This window comes from Anomaloglossus baeobatrachus, chromosome 4 (assembly GCF_048569485.1).
Source record: "Anomaloglossus baeobatrachus isolate aAnoBae1 chromosome 4, aAnoBae1.hap1, whole genome shotgun sequence".
Taxonomy (NCBI): Eukaryota; Metazoa; Chordata; class Amphibia; order Anura; family Aromobatidae; genus Anomaloglossus; species Anomaloglossus baeobatrachus.
The window spans coordinates 55727700-55740087 of NC_134356.1; the positions used below are offsets into that span (position 1 = coordinate 55727700).

Consider the following 12388-nt stretch of genomic DNA (forward strand, 5'->3'; position numbering starts at 1 on the left):
ATACCTTGTTTAGCCAATTCTGCCTCTGAGTGGTGCTATTGTGCTCCGCTCATCCCCATGAAGTGACCCCTGTGCTCTGTAACCTCTGAGATCTGGTGATGTCACGTCAACTTCCAGTTGACCAGACACCACCAAGGCTGGCCTCAGTCTTCCTGAGTGACTGGGCTGTGGGCGGAGTGTCAACTATTGTAGAGTAGTGAACCACCCCTTTAAAGTCTCATGACCCTAAATGATATGAAGTGAATAGGGATGATCGAATACTTCGATTATTTGGCTTCGCGAAAATTTTCCCAATACCTCGCCGCTATTCGACTATCTGATGTGCAATGTAAGTCTATGGGAAGCCCGAATAGTTCCGAATAGTTGTTATTCGGGTTTCCCATAGACTTACACTGCGCATCGAATATTCGCAAATAGTCGAATCGCGGCGAGGTATTTGGCAAATATTCGAGAAGCCAAATAATCGATGTATTCGATCATCCCTAGAAGAAAACCCTGATTTGCCGATACATACATCGGCTTACCGATAAATACTTTATAGTTCTTATTTTGCTTTTTACTTTCCACTTATAATCATCAAAATATTTAATTGGGTAATGCAATATTTTGATTTTTTTTTTTTTCTTTTTTTTACGCTATTTAGATACAATTTTTAGCAATTAATATTATTTTCTTGCAACCGAAACTATCAAACTTGTCCAAAAATTATCCTAGTCTGTGGCTATCTTCCTCCCGGGTATTTTGGGCAATGCAAGTATGGAAGGGCATGATTCTACGTAGCGGGTCAGAGGTCAGGAGATCTGGGTAGGAGCAGATGGGCAGTTCGGTGTCAGGTAGGGTGTGCTGGGTGGACTCTCAGCTCTGCAGAGCTGCATGGGTTAATGTGAATCAGCCTTTGTGAAGGGTTTGCTAACCTCCCCCTCCTCTCTGCCTCTCCTCCTCCCCCTTCCCTCCCTCTCTCTAGCTGTGTTGCAGGCTCTGGATTCCCCCTTTGCAGCCTGAGAAACCTTCTCCCAGCACAGGGAAGGGATCAGGGATCAGGCCCAGGAGATCCAGAGCCATGGACGGTGCAGGTAAGCTGGCACCTAGATGCGCCAGGCAGGGCTAGGAGGACAAGAAGGGCTAGGCTAGCAGTGCATGTCTGTGTATGTATACAATGTGGCGGTGTATGGCAGTGCATCAGATCTGATACATTGTATATGGATGTAACACCATGGAGGGGAATGTATCTGCTTTCCATGCCACCAGTGGGGAGAAGCCTCCACGTGTGGCACCAGTTGTCTGTGTCTTGATGGGACTGGGCAGGTGAGGGGCACATAGGCCACGTCCTGGGGATAAAGTTATGGCCGCAGGCTGGAGACAGGAGCTGTGCAGGGATAAGAGGACAGGGGGAGAATTTATGGGATTGTTAAGGGAAGGCAGCGCTGATTGGGAAGTTTAGGGCGAGGGGCTCCACGCTGTAATCATTTCCATTACATCAACCATAGTGGTCAGTAACGTCCCCCTTGGAAGTTCATCGTTTTTAGGCAGTGAGTATGCTCCCGGCAGGAGGCATAAATGAATGAAGCTGGTATATTGTTTCTGTGGGAATCACGGCGGAGGTATCCCTTCTCTTTTTATTCCTCGGTATTTGGGGGATCAGCGCCGTTCAATCATGTATATAATAATAATAATAATAATTTTATTCATTTATATAGCGCTATTAATTCCACAGCGCTTTACATACATTGGCAACACTGTCCCCATTGGGGCTCACAATCTAGGTTCCCTATCTGTATGTCTTTGGAGTGTGGGAGGAAACCGGAGTACCCGGAGGAAACCCACGCAAACACGGGGAGAACATACAAACTCCTTGCAGATAGTGTCCTTGGTGGGATTTGAACCCAGGACCCCAGCGCTGCAAGACTGCAGTGCTAACCACTGAGCCACCGTGCCGCCCTGTATATGACACATACAAGCAGTCGTCACATTTGCCAGGTCTGTGCGGGCATTTCTGTGGGTAGGCTTTGATTAGAGAAGCCCTTTAATTCCACAGATCCATCATGTTGTACCAGTGGATCTTCTGTGGTCATCTGCCCAATATAAGTTCCTTGAAAAATAATATTCTCCACAGGTGACAACCGCTATCGTCGACCATTTAAATGCCCGTGTGGTTGTCACCGCTGACCGGCATCCTAATCTCCATGGTTATTAAGAGTTATGAGCATTAATATTACAGGTTTACCTTCCTTTTGGGCCTCTTTGTGAGTCGCAGGGTGACAACTCCTATGACATTGTCATCACAGATGGTCGTCAACCAGCGCTTGACACCCACAAGAGTTTACAAATGTCTCAAAAAGTAGAGGATGTATTGAACTGTTTTGCTTGATATTCCAGAATTTCAGTGAAGACTGACACTTACATGGTTATTCTAAACGGTAACATATATGGGGTATCCACAAGACACCAGTTCTTCACATAGTTTCAGGTCCCAGAGGTAGGACCTGTATATAACAGACCTTATGGGATATCTTTTCAATGCCCTATCGGGTACACCCCCTGTAAAAGGCAATTCGGTTAAGCATGCTTCCACATCGGTATGTGAGAGGGGCTGATGATGTCACAATGCAGAAATGAACGTTGGCCATAAGTATGGGATCCGTGATCCTTTATAATTTCCAGAAATCTAATGTCTGTGGTGAAGGCCTAGTTGTCCTCCTATATCAATAGAGGGGCAAACACAGATAGACACGTTGGGCTTATGTGTCACAGGTTGGGCTTTACCTATCCAAACAACAGAGAACTTGTAGCCAATGTCACAGTAAATAGTAGTTGACCTTAGTTTTGTTTGATCGAGCTGTACATCAAGCTCTGTACTTGGATAGTGAATGTCGGACATATGAACCTGCCCTAAGTGTAATAGGATATATAAGGGGTATTATAGAAACGGCCCATGAAGCTTCTCTGAGACCCTTAGAAAGGGAGAGACCAATCCTGGTGAGTCCCATCCCCATCTGTATGTCTTTCCACATCTCTGTGACTATCACTATCCTGTAACTAGTCCCGTCGGAATGGCTGTTCCCATCCCCATGGATAGTCCTATCCACATAGCTATCACTATCCACCTGACTAACCTGACCCGCACGGATATCGCTATCCTCGAGGCTGTTCCTATCGTCATGGCTAGTCACATCCCCATGGATATTGCAATCCTCATGGCTATCGCCATCACCATGGATATCCCCATGGCTATCGCTATCCTCATGGCTAGTCTCATGGCTACTTCATTCTACCTGGCTATCCCAATCTGATATGGCTATTGCTATCTACCTGGCTGTTGCTATCCTTCTGGCTACCACCATCCCCATGGCTATCGTTATCCTCATGGTTAGTTCCATGGCTATTGCTATCCACATGGCTATCCCCATCAACATGGCTATCTCCATCTTCTTGACTATCCCCATGAATATGAATATCAGTATCACCATGACTTGTCCTATTCCCATGGCTTGTTCCATGACTATCGATATCCATCCAATGGCTATCAACATCCTCGTGGCTATCGCTATCTATTTGGCTATTTCCATCCCCATTGCTATCCCAATCCGATAGCTATTGCTATTTAACTGGCTATTGCTAACCTCCTGGCTATCACTATCCCCATGGCTAACACTATCCTCATGGCTAGTTCCATGACTATTGCTGTCCACCTGGCTATCCCCATCTTTTTGACTATCCCCCTGAATATCGGTATCACCATGGCTTGTCCTATTTCCATGGCTTGTCCCATGACTATACTCATCCATCTGATGGCTATCCCCATCCCCATGACTATTGCCATCTACTGGTCATCCCTATGGCTATCCCAATCTGATAGCTATCCCCGTGGCTATTGCTGTCCCCCTGGCTATCCCCTTGGAATTGAGATTATGTGTAGTATTCCCCTCTAGAGAACAGCTATATTGCAAACATAGCAATGAGGCAAGAGATTTACTTGGCAAAAAAACAGCGCCATTATGGCCAAGTTTCATCTTCTTGGGTCACTGACAAGGAGACATCTTTTTTTGGATAGTTAGTTACTATTAAAAAGTTGCCATTTCCAGGTCCCAAAAAAAGTAAAATTGTTTCTGGGACTTTGTGAACGGCTCATAAACTCTCTAACATTTGTCCACCCCTGATGTAATCTATGCAGTGCAATTCATTACAGCATAAAGCAGGGATTAGGGGGTGAGGGACTTGCAAATTTTCTTCTAACCCTTGTGAAAAGACTTGTAATTTAAGAAAACCTCGCCCCAGGGCTAGTCTCAGTCTCTGAGAATGTCTATTAGTGACAGTAAGGTTGGCCTCTACTTGTACAGTATTTACTCCTGTAGTTCTGGTTGTCAAAATTCCTAGGCATTAACAATGTAAATTTGACACTTATTTTTTTTTTCTTCGAAATAACACAATGTACCGGTGATATAGAACACGTGACTTCTTCCGAAACGCAATTATAGTCAGTTCTCAGTGAAAAAGAAATTCAGTGTATACTGAGGAAAGTCATTGCGTTTTCTCTTCCCTATCTCTCAAAGATTGATGGAGTTACCTTGTGGCCTACTTTTCACCAGATTTTTATCGAAAATCCAAAACATATGTTGGATAAACTATTAGTAATAAAAAAAAACAACAACTTTATAAGCGCTTAAACCTCTAATTTGTTGTTATTCAGCAACAAGGCAATAGCAAAAAAACCTCCAATTGCTAGGGATAAAGGAAAAATAAATAATAATAAAAACCTATGTAAACCTACAACTTCCCTTAAAGGGAGGGTCTCATTAGGAACAGCAAAACCAACAAGAATCCCAGTGGCCAAAACACCAATAAATAAGATAAAGGAGGAGATCACTGCACTGGTAAGATAGAGACGGAGCAGGTGGCGGTGGGCGGAGCCTCGACGCACGTTTCACCGGGCGTGGCTTCAACGGTGAAACGCGCGTTGATGCTCCACCCACTGTCACCTGCTCAGCCTGCTAGCACACCCGACATGTCTCAAGGTAGTTACTCTTATATGTTTATTTAGTGACATGTTCCCTTGGCATATATAGGGAGAGGTACACTTGGGTGACTATTATCTGTCTATTATTTATTACATGATGTCCCCGTCCTCTGGTTTTCTGGGGGTTCTTTACATCAACCCTCTCATATCTAGCAGCTTCATTACATCTGCAGGTGGTGTTTGTGCAACTTTGTGTCTGGCGATTTTTAGATCCTATTCGTCACTACTGTCTGTCCTTATGTCACATGTAGTTTATTAAAATATTTTTGTATTTCACTAAGAACTTGTGTCTTGGTCTCTATCTTACCAGTGGTCTCCCCCTTTATCTTATTTATTGGTGTTTTGGCCACTGGGCTTCTTGTTAATAATAAAAACCTGCGCTTGAATAAGGTAAATTTAAGATAAAATCAAAGGGGATGTTTGTCAGACCAATAATTGGTTGAGACGTACTATTAAAGTTGCGTATCTTTATTTTTAAAATTCTGTAAGTATTTCTAAAAGATCAGTTCTACTAATGGTAGAATAAATAATAATAGTATTATTTATTCTACCATTAGTGGTACTGATCTTTTAGAAATACTTACAGAATTTTAAAAATTTTAAAAATAAAGATACGCAACCCTAAAGGCGGCATTACACGTAACGATTTATCGTTTGTGCGTCATGGGCAATGAATTGCCCGTGTCGCACAAAGTCGTTAAACCCCTGTCACACGCACTTACCTCCCCAACGACATCACCGTGGGCAGCGAACATCCTCTTCCTGAAGGGGGAAGGACGTTCGGCGTCACAGCGATGTCACACAGCGGCCGCCCAATAGAAGCGGAGAGGCGGAGATGAGCGGGACGTAACATCCCGCCCACCTCCTTCCTTCCACATTGCCGGCGGGACGCAGGTAAGCTGTGTTCGTCGTTCCCGGAGTGTCACACGTAGTGATGTGTGCTGCCTCGTGAACGACGAAACAACCGCCGTGCAGAAAGAGGAACGACATTATGGAAATGAACGACGTGTCAACGAGCAACGATAAGGTGAGTATTTTTGCTCATTAACAGTAGTTCGGCGGTGTCACACGCTACGACACCTCTAACGATGCCGGATGTGCGTCACGAATTCCGTGTCCCCGACGACATATCGCACAATATATCATACCATGTAACGCCGCCTTAATAGTACGTTTCAACCAATTATTGGTCTGACAAACATCCCATTTGATTTTATCTAAAATTTACCTTATTTAAGCGCATTTTTTTATTATTTATTTTTACCATATGTTGGATAACTCTACAATTACCAGTCTTTAATCAGGCTGATGGTTTCGGGTGTTGCCCCCGTCCTAGTTGAATATTGAGCACTAATTTGAACCCTTGTGTATTAGGTTAAGATGATCAGCTTCAGTGGGAAATATTCCTTAGGCCCCTTTTACTCTGCGTTCCGATCTCTGTTCAGTGGTCCCATCGGGGCTTCCGGTCAAACCACTCGCAAAACGGGTTTCGGATGTATGCGCCAACGGGGCCATTGAATATCGTAGTGCAGACGGAGTCACACAGTGCGCTGTCCTGCGCCATTTTCGGGAGTATACGCTTTCCGGAGGTTGACACCCAGGCGTAGCCTACTACGTCTGGGTGTCCACCTCCAGAAAGCGTATACTCACAAAAATGGTGCACGACAGAGCACACGGTAACTCCATCTGCACCATTATAGTCAATGGTCTGAAACCCGTTTTGCGGGGGTTCGGATGAAAGCCCCGATGGGACAACTGAACGGAGATCAGAATGCAATGTGAAGAGGGCCTTAGGTCTCCTTTACAGACAAAACCTTTTTTTCTGAATTTTTACATACTCATAACATATAGTGTAGCATCAGAAATAGAGATGAACAGACCTGTGGAAGTTCGGTTTGGCAGGTTCACCTGGACTTTAGATACAGTTCGGTTTGGGACCCGGACTTGACTTGAACCCTAATGGAAGTCACTAATTGGGCAGTTTGGGGCTCCGCCTACATGCAACCAGCCATAAACAGATCACTTCCAGGGGAGGGTGGGCGACGTTTTTCCATATTTTTTGTTTGGTGCATACTACATCCGATCACACTGTTGTTACCCCCAGTGCGAGCCATTCAAACATTGCAAGCGGCTCACACTGGACCGAGCACCGAGCGCACCTGAGCACAGTGATACTTGTCTGAGTGGTTTGCATACGCATAGCACCCGAATTATGGTATTTTTTGTGTCTGTGTTTGGTATGAACACCGAATCTGGATTTGCTCATCTCTAGTCAGAAACAAAAACACCATATCAAGGACATTTGGCGCTATTGAAAAAAATTAAAGGTCCAAAAAACAACATAAAAATAACACAACCCAATAAGGCATGATGACTTTAGCATCTAAAAAAAGTCATGAAAATATAGTTTTTCGCAAATAAGCCTTGTCCTATTTATGTCTTTTGGTTTCATCCATTGAAACTTTTTTTCTGATTTATTATTAATTATTATTATTATTTATTATTATTATTATTGTTTATTTTTTTATGGTTTTTTTTTCAAATTTTTTAGGAAAGTTTATAATGTTTTAAACATTGGCTTCTAAATTCCAATATGCCTTTGTTACAAGTCCAGGTTTTGCTTGCTTGATAGATATGAAGCTCCCCGGTATGCTCATGGATCCATGGTTGTTGTCCATTAATGAGATTCCTAGGCATTAAATCGGTACATGGCAACTTTTAGGCAACGTCTTCGATGAGGGGTAGTCTATCTGGCCTATGAAGTCAACTGTTTGGTATTTTTTTTTTTTCATTTAGACTTCCCTACATTTTTGGGCATTGCTCTCTTTACATCTCTTCCATTCTCCCTCCACAGAAGAAACCTTCTGGGAGACTCTTCTGTTAGGGTGGCTGTCCGTGTGTTTTACTAACTCCTCTGGGAGTCAAGAATGTCCATGAACCTCATGGGCAATCCAGGAAGGTTGGCAAGTGCAATCAGACATGTCCTTTATGTTCAGTTGGGCCAAGTTTCTAGCTCTTGAAGGCAAACCATGATTTTGTGACTTCAGTACAGGCTTAGCATGTCTTAAAGGGAATCTTTCAGAAGTTTTGAACAATCATGACCTTTTGACAGCACAAGACGTATGAGCTGGAAACCTGTTTTAATGTGGGTGTTCTTGGTAGGAACATGACTGAAAAAGCTAAAGTTGTGTTTCTAGGTGTCCCCTGGGCGTTTCCCAACAGTGATATGTCCTGGACTTTTTCATACAGTAGAGTCTAGAGTTGTTAGGAGTAGAACAAAAAGACCTCCTTTTACCTGTCGGCACCCCCCGGCGCCTCCTTTGATTAGTAGCATGGGCGACATCAGAGCAATTCACCAAGTTATAGAACTTATAATATAATCAAAGAATGTAATACGCGATTGATAATTAGTAATAACATTTTACCAATTTATGCCTAGAAGTTAAGGTTTTTACAGCTTTAGTCTATTACTGGTATACTACTAGTTTTGCATGGGCGTGTCTTTCGCAGGTATCTCAGTACCTGTTCTCCTTTTGAATGATGAGATGTATGAGAGACCTGACGTTGAGAGTTGACGAGGCCAAAGTTATAAAATCATTTAATAGAGGTTGACAATGTCTGGTTACCATTTTCAAACACCAGTTAGGATAAAGTTCCTTTATTTTGGACTCTTAGTTGAAAATGGCAGCAAATTTGTTTTGAAGGATCTGACATGCTTATGAATGACATGTGTGACGCCCTGGGCAAGCCAGGGGTCACAGGTCATCACACCACCACACCCTACACCCCAGTTAGGAACACCCAAGCTACCAAAATCCTTGTTGCCTTCCTCCAGGAGCTGGTGTCCACACCAGGGGGTGGGCCAGGCGGTTGGCTCCACCCACCGAGGAGTTCACAGCTCTGGAGGCGGGAAGAACCAGGCAGTTGAAGTCTAGCTGAGGGCTAGAGTGGAGTCAGCTCAGGGAAGAGCTAGAGTGAGGAGTAAACAAGCAGATAGAGTTTGGAGGAGGAAGTGAGAGGAGCTGAAGTAAAGTGAAAAAGAAACAGTTTGTAAAGCCTGAAGTTGGTCCGGCTGTGTGCCCCAGACAGTGACAGCAAGGTCAGCAGACGGCGGTGATAGTCCGCAGGGGTGACTGCTCGGAGGTTGCTGGAAGGACCGCGGACGGGTAGTGGCCCGGCGGTCTGGTGCAGTATACGAAGAACAGTCAGCACCAGGGCAGGGGCCTTTCGGATCCCGGCAAGGCTAGGAGTCGCCATAATTTGCCAAATCCGTCAGTGAATGGGACGTCTGTCTCCAAACAACCAAGTGCCGATTGAAGGCAACAGTCAGACCGTTACGGAGAGACACCGCCACCGCCAGGGCACCAGTTTCTCAGGGCCAGCGCCTGCGGGCAAAGTAGGGCTCCTCCGGCCCATATCCAAGCTGGGGAGCGGGTTACCGGTGGGAACCCATCGCAACCATCATCAACATAGGTGCAGGACAGAGGGAACGTCACCGTCACCTACTGGGGAAAGCAAGTGCAGCCGTCCGTGGGAACCGTCTTTCCAGCCGTGTTTTTTACCGAGAACTATGTCATCGTCTCAGGCTGAGTGAGTACCACAGTGCCGCAAGGCACAGCGCTGCCCCCGCGTCCCTGCGCCCACCAAGCCCTGCATCTCCCACCTCATCACTGGGCCCCGGGAGCACCAACCCCTACCCACGGAGGGGCAACACAACAACTAGCTGCTCCATACCATCATTCCCGGGATCCTCATACAGAGCAGCGGTGGTGCCAACAAGTCACCACAACCGTGGGTGGCGTCACGGACAATAAACTATCCCAAATCCCAATCCCCTTTCACTCACGGGCGAGGAGCGCCGCTAGAGTCCCCGGGATCCGGCCCATCGCTCGAGCCACCGAGCAGCAGCAGGCCGCAGCAGCCGCGGCAGCCGGACCCGAGCAGTGGGAGAGCGCGGCGTCCCCTCCTCCGCCCGCGACAACTTGGCGTCACGAACAGGATCTTACCGCTCTGCCGTTGGGTAGAGGTGCGCCTTGTGACCGCCGGAGGTATCCGGCTGAAAAATTTCAGAAGTCGCCATCTTTGGCGCGAAAAGTTCCCGCTCGAGCGTCTTCTCGAGTAACAGAGGCGCGAAGGCCAAAACCCCGCCCCAATAGAGGAGGGTCCGAAAAGAAGCTAAGGGGGACGCGATGGCGGCTGGACGCATGTGAGTGTGGCGGTGCAAACAGAGACGCTGAGACCCCGCGGTCCGCCGACCCTAGCAAGGAATGTCCGCCCCACCTAGTTATGTAGAGGCTACCGAGTTGGTGCCCGGGACAGCGGCATGGCTGAGGGCCCGGACGGCGGGGATCTGCCGTCACTACCGGAGTCAGATCTGCGGGCTGATGGAACAGTGGGCCGCAGAGGTGGAGGCGCTAGTCACTGTGGCGCGAGTGTATGGAGTGGAGGCCGTGATGGAGGAGCTGGAGAGTGACCCACGCCCCTGTGTCCCCGAGGGATCGGCCGCTGCGGCTGAGGGACCCGGTCTGCCCCTGGCTCCTGTGTTACCTCCGTCCTACTTGCTCGCGCGCTGCACCGCGCCTGGCCCGTCGGGCGTGCACCCCTCTGTGACCGCGGCGGGGAGAGTGGCGAGCCTGGAAGCTGCGGCCGCTGGCAGCAACCCGCTTGGCGCGCGGGCAGAAGATAGCGACTCCGGGTCTGACACCGAGCCCGTGTCGGAGGAAGATGAGAGAGTCGTCGCTCTGCGTGACATGGAGGCCACGTATGTCCCCCGAAGTGGAAACAACGGGTATCGGGCGGCCCTTCCACGCCGAGCTTGCTATGCACTGGAGGGGCTGGTGCCTGTGTTCTTCCACCCCGAGCCGGGTGAGGAGGACGAAAATGCCCAGTAAAGGCAGCGGAGTACCGCTGCAGCGTCCCCGTTGGGACCACCACTGAGTTGTGTTTGAAAAAGTTGAAAGATGATAAGTAAATGATGATAACCGAAAAGTAACCTGATTCACCGTGATTGAGAAAACCGGCCGTTGCCGGCACCGTTGTCCCCGAGGGGACCGTTTAAAAAAGTTGCATGGAGGACTTTCCATGGACAAGCCCGTGAACTTGCTGGGCAACCACAAACGTTAAGTGGCTTGTAAATAAGTTGTTTTACCGTTACCGTTTCCGCAGTGCTGCCTCCGGAGAGGCAGGTTGGAGGGAGGGCCCGCAATAGAGCCGGCTGGGGCCCAGCCACCACAGGGACCGGTGGCTACCCTCTGGAGGGGAAGGACAGATCCCGCTCGGGTAACTTGTGCTGGACTTGGGTCAAGGGGTGCTGCCTGGGTTTTAGGGGCAGCATCAGGGCCAGGTTGCTTGGGTGGGAGAGAGCGGAAACCGTAACCGTAAACCGTTTTGCAACGTTAAAGAAATGTGCCTCCCGTTGTGGGATGATGTTATAATTTATATTATGTTACCGTTTACCTTTTTACATATTTTACAGAAAATAAAACCGGTGTTGGACGGGCAGCCCGCGGACGGTCTGCTTTTTGCTAAGGGGGAATGTGACGCCCTGGGCAAGCCAGGGGTCACAGGTCATCACACCACCACACCCTACACCCCAGTTAGGAACACCCAAGCTACCAAAATCCTTGTTGCCTTCCTCCAGGAGCTGGTGTCCACACCAGGGGGTGGGCCAGGCGGTTGGCTCCACCCACCGAGGAGTTCACAGCTCTGGAGGCGGGAAGAACCAGGCAGTTGAAGTCTAGCTGAGGGCTAGAGTGGAGTCAGCTCAGGGAAGAGCTAGAGTGAGGAGTAAACAAGCAGATAGAGTTTGGAGGAGGAAGTGAGAGGAGCTGAAGTAAAGTGAAAAAGAAACAGTTTGTAAAGCCTGAAGTTGGTCCGGCTGTGTGCCCCGGACAGTGACAGCAAGGTCAGCAGACGGCGGTGATAGTCCGCAGGGGTGACTGCTCGGAGGTTGCTGGAAGGACCGCGGACGGGTAGTGGCCCGGCGGTCTGGAGCAGTATACGAAGAACAGTCAGCACCAGGGCAGGGGCCTTTCGGATCCCGGCAAGGCTAGGAGTCGCCATAATTTGCCAAATCCGTCAGTGAAGGGGACGTCTGTCTCCAAACAACCAAGTCCCGATTGAAGGCAACAGTCCGACCGTTACGGAGAGACACCGCCACCGCCAGGGCACCAGTTTCTCAGGGCCAGCGCCTGCGGGCAAAGTAGGGCTCCTCCGGCCCATATCCAAGCCGGGGAGCGGGTTACCGGTGGGAACCCATCGCAACCATCATCAACATAGGTGCAGGACAGAGGGACCGTCACCGTCACCTACTGGGGAAAGCAAGTGCAGCCGTCCGTGGGAACCGTCTTTCCAGCCGTGTGTTTTACCGAGAAC

The 12388-nt window shown here is 48.1% G+C and overlaps 1 protein-coding gene across 1 annotated transcript in view; it reads left to right on the top strand.

Moving 5' to 3' along the window:
- The first annotated feature begins 954 nt into the window (after positions 1 to 954).
- NDST1 (N-deacetylase and N-sulfotransferase 1) overlaps positions 955 to 12388 on the top strand; it is a 142904-nt gene continuing 131470 nt past the window's right edge. The window contains exon 1 of the mRNA XM_075344347.1: positions 955 to 1073. The gene's annotated coding sequence lies outside the window, so the exon portion shown is untranslated. The remainder of the gene's footprint in view (positions 1074 to 12388) is intronic.